The sequence below is a fragment of the Salvia splendens genome, chromosome 18, assembly GCF_004379255.2.
Source record: "Salvia splendens isolate huo1 chromosome 18, SspV2, whole genome shotgun sequence".
Lineage (NCBI taxonomy): Eukaryota > Viridiplantae > Streptophyta > Magnoliopsida > Lamiales > Lamiaceae > Salvia > Salvia splendens.
Window position 1 is genome coordinate 2,879,376 of NC_056049.1, and position 6,397 is coordinate 2,885,772.

The 6,397-nt window shown below is 38.9% G+C and overlaps 1 pseudogene; it reads left to right on the plus strand.

The window, feature by feature from the left end:
• The first annotated feature begins 1,540 nt into the window (after positions 1 to 1,540).
• Positions 1,541 to 5,989, plus strand: LOC121777328 (annotated as a pseudogene).
• The last annotated feature ends 408 nt before the right edge of the window (positions 5,990 to 6,397 follow it).

The window sequence follows — 6,397 nt, forward strand, 5'->3', positions numbered from 1 at the left end:
TGAATTTTGATAACTGGTTGGTGGATAATTTGAAATGTTATGATATTGCTGGCGAGATATGCTGGAGTACTTTTTTCGGTATGATTTGATGGAGGTTATGGAAAAATAGAAATCAGCTAGTGTTCCAAGGAGAGATTGTGTCATCCTACGCCACAATTGCACAATGTAGAGCTTGAGCGAGATCGGTCTATGGTAATGAACTAAAGCTAGCCAAATCGAGAAATAAGGTGTTGAAGCAGGTACAATGGCATGCTCCCCCGGATGGGCTGCGTAAATTAAATTATGATGGGGCTGTGAAATATGGTTCTGAACGTGCGGCTTCAGGAGGGGTATTGCGTGATTCAGCTGGAGAGTGGGTGTTGGGTTACACAAGGCACCTGGGAACATGCTCAGTAGTGCAAACTGAGTTGTGGGCAACATATGATGGGCTTAAGTTGGCGTGGCAACGAAAGCTTAGAAATATACTTGTGGAAAATGATAATATGGCAGTTGTTCATATGCTTAATGACATGAAATCGGATCGCAGTGCTTTATCACTTGCTATAAGTATAAAAGGTATCATGCAAAGAGAGTGTAATGTGAAGATTGCTCATGTGTTTAGGGAAAGCAATCAAGTTGCAGACTTTATGGCAAATTTGGGTGTGAACATGCAGTCTGGGCTAGTGGTGTTTGACGAGGCGCCGATTGAGACGATGAATTTGTTATTGAATGACCGGCTGGGGATAACCCATGGCCGTATGTGCCCAATGTAGGGGCGGTGTTTGAACTTTAGGGCGATGCCCTCTTCTGGTTATTCAAAAAAAAATAAAAGGGCTAATCGTCTCAAATTTGATACTAGCTTTTAATTTAAAGTATATCGGAAAAAAAAATCATAAAGTTTGAATTTATTCACAGTCATTCGCAGTCACTCCATAACAATAAATCAGGTCACCTATATATATCATATTAATGACGTTTTTTTTAAATAGCGTCATTTTATTTGGAATATACGATAACTTTTAGCTAACTAATGACGATGTACACATATGATATCTCGGCTGTCATATCAAATAATTTCACCAAATAAATTCAAAATAAATGATTTTTTTCAACTGATTTTCAACATTGCATGACAAATACTATCCACAATTCAACCAAAATTCACGTTTTTTTCCTAAACAATAAAAAAGTCTTTATCCTAGACAAAATCCCTTCTTTTTTCAATTTTCATAGGGTTTGAAGTCCAGTCAAACGGTCAAACGGAGAAGAAAAGGCTGTGACCGCGAAAAAGTGCAACTTTGGGTGCTAAACACGAATAAGGGAAGTTTAGGGAGCTTAATGCAAATAGTAATTATTTCGCATTGGATACACATCTTATTTCGTTATAAATATGAAAAATCATTTCTTTTTTAGGTCCTTTTTGTGCTGTCGTAGCTAGTAACAGTAATTATTTGTTTAAATTTTTTTTATGTAATAATAATAAAATAATATGCAAGTGGGTTATCTGAGCTTTTGTTTGGCTCTTGGGTTCATCCAAGCATTCAATCACAGAGAGGTAAAATCTCTACACAGTTCTTTCTCCAGCTTTTCTTTTTTTAGCTCCTTCACTTCATTGTCTGATCCAATCACTGTTGCACACTTGTTGATGTTGCTATTTTGGATTCTGTGCTATTTTGGATTCTTTTTGTGTTTTTTTAATTATCTGGAAAAAAGCCTCTGGATCTAGAGAATTTTTTGGATATTGCTTCACGGATCTCTGTGTTCTGCTGTGGGAATTGGGTAGTGGTTGTTTGTGAAGGGGAATGTTGTGATTGATTTCACATTTCTGTTGCTATTTTTTCCTTTGTTTTTGTTTGAACTCTTTGGTGGAGTAGTTTTTGGATTTTTCTGAGAAAAGGGTGTTGGGGAATACAGTTGGAAGGTACAATTGAAGCAACAAGTTTGAGTTTCTTGATGAGTAATTACTTCTTGATCTCAATTCAAGGTTTGATTTTTAAGCTGGTATGTTGAACTGCTTTTAGTGGTTTATTTACTTGCTTTATTTTCCCCTCCTTTCTTTTTGGGTTGGAAAGAAAGAATTTTTCTTTTTCAAGATTTCCTACTTTTATGAATTTTATTAGTTTCATAAATTCTTGGATTAGCTGCTCACCCATATGAATCTCCCAATTTTTCTTTATAATTTAAGATTGTTTACAGTTAGAAACATATATTAATACAATGGTTGCTGATTCCTCTCTCTCTGTGTCTCCTTGTTTAAGATGTGCAGCTTAGGCGGGGTGTGAGATCTTGCTAAGGCCTAATTGGATCCGTGCCCCGAAAGTGAAATGGATCCAAAACCGAAGAAAGGGGATGATTCGCCATCGAACTCTGGCAACTCTCATGGACCAGTCCACCCTCAGTCACCATTTCCGGATGAAGTGTTGGAGAAAGTACTGTCGTTCGTAGATTCGCATAAAGACAGGAGCTCAATCTCGCTTGTGCGCAAAGATGGGTATAACGCTGAGAGATGGACACGATCAAAGCTTTTTATAGGAAATTGCTATGCTGTGTCACCAGAAATAGTGGCTAGGAGGTTCCGAAGAATTAAGAGTGTTACGCTTAAGGGGAAGCCGAGATTTCGGATTTTAATATGTTGCCACTGGATTGGGGTGCTAATGTGTATCCTTGGTTGGTTATGTTTGCCAAAGTTTACCCTTTCTTGGAGGAGCTGAGGCTTGAGAGGATGACCATCACCATTGAGGGTCTCGGGCTCTTGGCGAAGTCATTCCCTAGCTTCAAGGCCTTATCTCTGTCAAGTTGTGATGGATTCACTGAAAATGGGCTCAAAGCAAATTGCCAGTCATTGTAGGTGCTTACTTCCTCTAGTATTTTGTAAAGTTAGTTCGTTTGTGTGTGTGTATATGTGTTGATTGCTGTCTATTTCGTTGTCCCTTGCACAAATCGTACATGAGTAGCTCCAGTTGTTGTTTTCTGGAAGCATCAAAGATTCCGAAAACTATATTGTATAATTTGTTTACTTTCTGTGATGAGTCGCTTTTATTGAAGAAAAATAAACTACTCCGTATGATTTAACTAATTGCACTTGGATTTTTAGTGTTTGTAGCGTCCTATTTAATTTCATTTCTAAAGTACAGTAAATAACGTCTATGGCTTCTCGATCAGGAATGAAGAAAATGGCTTGCTGTCTTTGTATGCTTCATTATGGATGAGTTGCATTTGCATATTAGCTGATTACTAAATGAAGATGCTTTTTGTAAAAGGGAAATTTATCCCAGTCTCTTTTTATGGTGACCATCTTGTTATGGTTTTTCCTTGTTACTTCGCATTGAACTGATGATGTGCCCTTGGTGCAAGTCTGCCTCTTCATGTTTAAGTGCAATTTATTCGTAGTGATAAATCAACTACTTTGTTTAGTGATACATTCATGGCCAAAATTGATTTACTTGGCTAAGTTGATGCAAAAGGCAATTTAGTACTACTAGTATGTATTTTTCGGCATAATAGAGAAAGGCACTGCCAAGATACCGATGAATAAGAATAAGCATAGATTGAGAATATTTTTGTAAATGGAAGCCAATAAGATGGCACTGAAAAAGGATATGCTTGACTATGTTGCAAGCATGCGGTTAGTATACTATACATAGATTGTTCTTGTAGACATTTTTCTGAGTTCGAATTACTAAAATAGAAGATTCATATTAGTAGCTAAAAATGATATGGCTGTTGAACAGAAAACCCAATTCATGCTAGCTTTGGGGAGAAATAAACTATATGACTCAGAGAAACCGATAACTAAGTTTGTGAGTTACTTTCTAAAGCCTGGCTTCTCGCAATGTATCTCGCTCCGCTTGGGAACTGGAGGCCGTAGATGATTTCATCTACAGCTTGATTTTATATTATTTAGAAATGTGAAGCAGTCCTTGTAAACATTTATGAAGGATATGATTTAATTTGTACATCTGTTTCCAGGAACTTGACTGAGATCAACATACAGGACAGTATAACAGAGGATGTCGGTGGAGGTTGGTTGAGTTGCTTCCCGGAAAACTTTTCTTTGCTGGAAATACTAAACTTCTCTAGTCTTAATGGTGATGTAAACTTTGATGACCTGGAGAGACTTGTTAGCCAGTGCAAACTGTTCAGAGTTCTGAAGGTCAACGAGAGCATTACCTTGGATGAATTGCAACGGCTGCTTGTGCACGCTCCTAGACTAACAGAGCTCGGCACTGGCTCCTTCCTGCAAGAACTCACACCTCGCCAATATGAAGACATTGAAACTGCATTTTGTAATTGTAGAAATCTCCAGGTCCTTTTGGGATTGTGGGAAGCAACTTCCGTATATCTCCCTCTTCTTTATGGAGCTTGTGCCAGCCTGACTTTCTTGAACTTGAGGGTTGTGCCCCCCCAAAGTGGTGAATTTGCAAAGTTTCTTGCCCACTGCCACAATTTACGATGCCTTTGGGTAAGACTTCGTTTTACTACTTTACGAACATTCATTATGGAGAAACTTGATCATAAAATCAACTAAACACACACTGCATGAGTCCTAAATAATTTGAAATTTGTTGTTGCCATTCTCATTCTTTCTATCAGGCGTGTTTTCTCTGTGAGTCGACATTATTGCAGTTTCTTCCATCTTCAAAATAATCTCTTCAACTGTAGTTATGTGTCTGATGTCTCTTTACTTGTAGGTGATTGATACAGTCGAAGACAAGGGGCTTGAGGCTGTTGGTTTGAGCTGTCCCTTACTGGAGGAGCTAAGGGTCTACCCTGCTGATCCATATGACCGGGATCATCGTGATGGGGTGACAGAATTGGGTTTCTTGTCAGTGTCTCGTGGATGCCCCAAACTCCACTATGTTCTCTACTTCTGTAGGAGAATGACTAATGCTGCTGTTGTGACCATAGTGCAGAACTGCCCCAATTTCACCCACTTCCGTCTCTGCATTATGACCCCGGGCCAACCAGATTATCTCACGAACGAACCCATGGATGAGGCCTTTGGTGCTGTTGTCAAAACCTTCACGAAAATCAAGAGGCTTTCAGTTTCAGGTCTTCTAACTGACCTGACATTTGAGTACATTGGCAAGTACGCGAAGGATCTTGAGACGCTGTCTGTTGCCTTTGCTGGAAGTAGTGATTGGGGGATGCAGTGTATCATGGAAGGCTGTCCTAAGCTGAGGAAGCTCGAGATTAGAGATTGCCCCTTTGGAGACGCTGCCCTTCTCTCTGGACGAGAGAAGTATGAGATGATGCGATCGTTGTGGATGTCTGCGTGCAGTGTGACCATGAAAGGCTGCAAACTGCTCGCGAGTGAGTCTCCAAGGCTCAAGGTTGAGGTGATACGAGAGGAAGGAGGCGAAGAAGACCATGCCCTCAAAGTCTACGTCTATCGCTCTGTAGCAGGGCCAAGGAAGGATGCCCCGCCATTCGTTCTCACACTTTGACAGTCGAAGGGAAAACCATTCTTGGTGAGTCTTTGTTCTCTCCCTTTGCTAAAGAAGTTTCTAGATCCTTCTCCAATAACTCACTGTCATGCTTGCAGAGCAACATTTCTCTATATGATTCGGGTCGAAAAGTCATGGAAGGTTTTCGAAGAAGATATAAATAAGAGAGAGGAGGTAAGTTGTGAAGCTTACATGGACATGAGGCCTCCAGTTTGTGAATTTGTAGGGTGGCATTTTCTTTTACCAATTCTTGAGAGAATAGTAGAAAATCAGATGCAAGAGAAGATCTCTGCCCCCTTACTTATTTTTTCCTATGTTTCTTGTTGTATTGTCAATGGCTTGAGGCTGTTAGAATTGAACGATTAACGATGATGAGATGGCGCTTCGTGTTTGTGGCGAGTCTCGGCTCTGCCTGAAAGATGATCATATCAGAAAGGTAGAGCAGACTGGAAATTGAATGTAGCTATTTAATATTTATGGTGTTAGTTTTGTAACATCATTTTGTGTAAGTGCATACTAATCTTCGATTAAGGATGATAATGAGGTACATTTGTTTTAGGTAACACTTACTATTATGTTCACTTTTTTATGAGGAATGCAAGTTTCAGACTTTTTATTTTCATGTGAGTTTTGTGAGAAAATGAAATTTGGAAGGGACCTCAACTTTTAGGGAGTGGCTATATAATTATGCCAATAATTAGGGTGGTCCTCATTTTAGGTTAAACTTGTTTTGTACTCAAAAGGGGTTCAATTATTATAGAAAAATCTTAATTAGAATAATTAGAACTTTTTCCTTTTTGTACCTAACATGGGACAGCCATCAAATAAGACACATTGTATGTGTACTTCATTCCATCAAACCTAACTCTTATTTAATAGAAGAACTATTGTCATAATAACTAAACATATTTAAATATGTTATGCTTGGTTTTTGTAATGTGCTTGTGAGAGGCTGCAAATGTTCCTATGAA